This window comes from Microtus oregoni, unplaced genomic scaffold, assembly GCF_018167655.1.
Source record: "Microtus oregoni isolate MIOR12 unplaced genomic scaffold, Mior012 000054F_ref0000373, whole genome shotgun sequence".
Classification (NCBI taxonomy): Eukaryota; Metazoa; Chordata; class Mammalia; order Rodentia; family Cricetidae; genus Microtus; species Microtus oregoni.
In genome coordinates, this window is record NW_024543830.1 from 957,794 (window position 1) to 960,001 (window position 2,208).

General features: G+C 43.8%; 1 pseudogene; it reads right to left on the minus strand.

The window, feature by feature from the left end:
- Positions 1–409: 409 nt before the first annotated feature.
- On the minus strand, positions 410–1,136 carry LOC121437724 (annotated as a pseudogene).
- Between the last annotated feature and the right edge of the window lie 1,072 nt (positions 1,137–2,208).

The following is a 2,208-nucleotide window of genomic DNA, read 5'->3' on the forward strand; positions in this document are numbered from 1 at the left end:
ATATCTTTAGCAGGCTGGCATTTTGCCATGATGTTCCAATGAACTGCTGGGATACATCAAGTGCAAAGCACCCGAAAACTCCAAATTAGGACTTACAAAATGTCTACTCAACATTAGTTAAGTAGGGGCCTGAAGTACACTGAGTCATCTAAGTGCTGATTTAAGCAGCATCTACCTAGAAAAGTTGCCTTATTCAACAAACTCTGAGGGAACTGTGGTAAGTAGTAATGAAAAGTTAAATGAGAGCAGTTATCAAATGTCTTCAAGTTTCATTCTACCAAAGCCAAACAATGACAACAATGTATCTTCCTTACTCATCTAGCAAATAATTTACCTTTAGAAACATATAAGAATAAAAAGGTAAATTACTGTAAAGCCCTGCAGAGATGAAATCCAACAGTTTTTCTCATTATTGAGGCATCAAATGCCTGACATTGTGTTTAGATGTGTCTTGATACTGTGTCATAGGCTTGTCAGCAATTCCGCAAGTTCCTACTCCAACTTTGCCCGTTACACTTTCTGGAGAAGCAAAAATCCTCCTCTTTACCTGGCCTTTTTTGTTTTTAGAATAAGCCCTGTTGTTGAACTGCTGCCATTTCACCTTCTGGTCCTCTCTTTCCTGCTCAAGTTCTTTTTTTCTCTGTGCTTTTTTAAAGCTTTTTTCTTTTTATATTCACGTTGCTGGGCAATCATTTCTTTTTTTGACATAGGTTTGTTGCCACTGTCCTCTTTTGCCTTCCTTCCTTCTTCTACGGGTTTGAGGTTCAACAACGGAGTCACGTCAGCATTGCCATAACCAGCAAAGGTGATTGCAGCGGTGCCATTTTCTTCATCTATCTCCTCGATCTCCGCTTCATAACACTGTCCGTCTTCACTCCAGATTGCCATACATTTGTCCCCTACTTTCCATGAATGAGTAGGCTGAGCAGAAGCAAAACTGTCTGAACTTGCAAGAGGTTCCGAAGGCTGAGTTGACAGAAGGTCTTTGGTCAATTCTATAACTTCTTGCAAGTCCTTCTTCAATTTCAACAGATCTTCATTTTCTCCGTTTCCAGACAGAGCAGCTTCTACTTGCTGGAGTTGGGCTTTGTAGCTAGCCAACTGTTTTGCTAGATCCTCGGACATCTTGGGCGGGGTTGGGGACGGGACTGTGGGCAGCGGCAGGGGCATCTGCAGCAGGGAAAATAGCCAGGACGACTAGAAGATTCGGTCTGAAAAGGAAAAACTCCGCAGGTGCCTGAAGGGGGAGGGGGGGGGAAGGGGACGAATTCTTATAACAACATGAGAAGCACAATACCAGCTGTGTAGGAATAAACACCATTCCCTTATTTATGGAAGATTGACCTCAGCAAGCAAATTCTCTTGAGATTATTGTTCTTGGGTCCCGACCTGACTATACCTGGAATTAACTATAATCCTAAAACAGAGGGCGCGACTGTGAGAAATGTCTTTGCTTAAGTTGAAGTAGGCACAGCACTTCACAAACACACTTTGGAGGCAGAAAAACGTAAGCATTTATCTCAAGACCTGAAGAACACACCTTTAATCCATATCTAGAGTCTGAAGGACACACCTCTGGCTGGGCCACGCCTTCTGCCTCCTGGGAGCCTATAAAAAACCATGGAGGAAGCTGTTGCTCATTGCCTGCTTGTCCTCACCTTGCAGCAAGACCATTCCCTCACTGGCATTAGAGCTGTGGAGATCAACCAGAAAGACAGTGTGGGCAGCATTCTCCACAGAGAGGTCCCTGCAGAGGGCACTCTCACACATGACCTTCAAATGCTCCAGGCCATACTTGTCAGCAGCTGACAACACAACATCTGCCACGCTGTGGAGTTCTGGTTTTTAGGGTTTTTTTTGTTTGTTTGTTTGTTTTTGGTTTTTCGAGACAGGGTTTCTCTGTAGCTTTTGGTGCCTGTCCTGGAAAGAGCTCTTGTAGACAGGCTGGCCTCGAACTCCCAGAGATCTGCCTTCCTCTGTCTCCCAAGTGCTGGGATTAAAGGCATGTGCCACCACTGCCCAGCCAGAGATCTGGTTCTTTCCCAGTGTAAATGAACCCCATCATGGCCTTGAAAAATTGCTACTTAAAAAAATTGACTACAAGAATGTCAATTAAGTTCTTTTTGCTCTCCTTCATGTCCTGTTCAAACATAGCTGTGAAATTGAAGAACAAGCTGTTAAGATGTCCTTAGAGTCCAGAATTCCTGT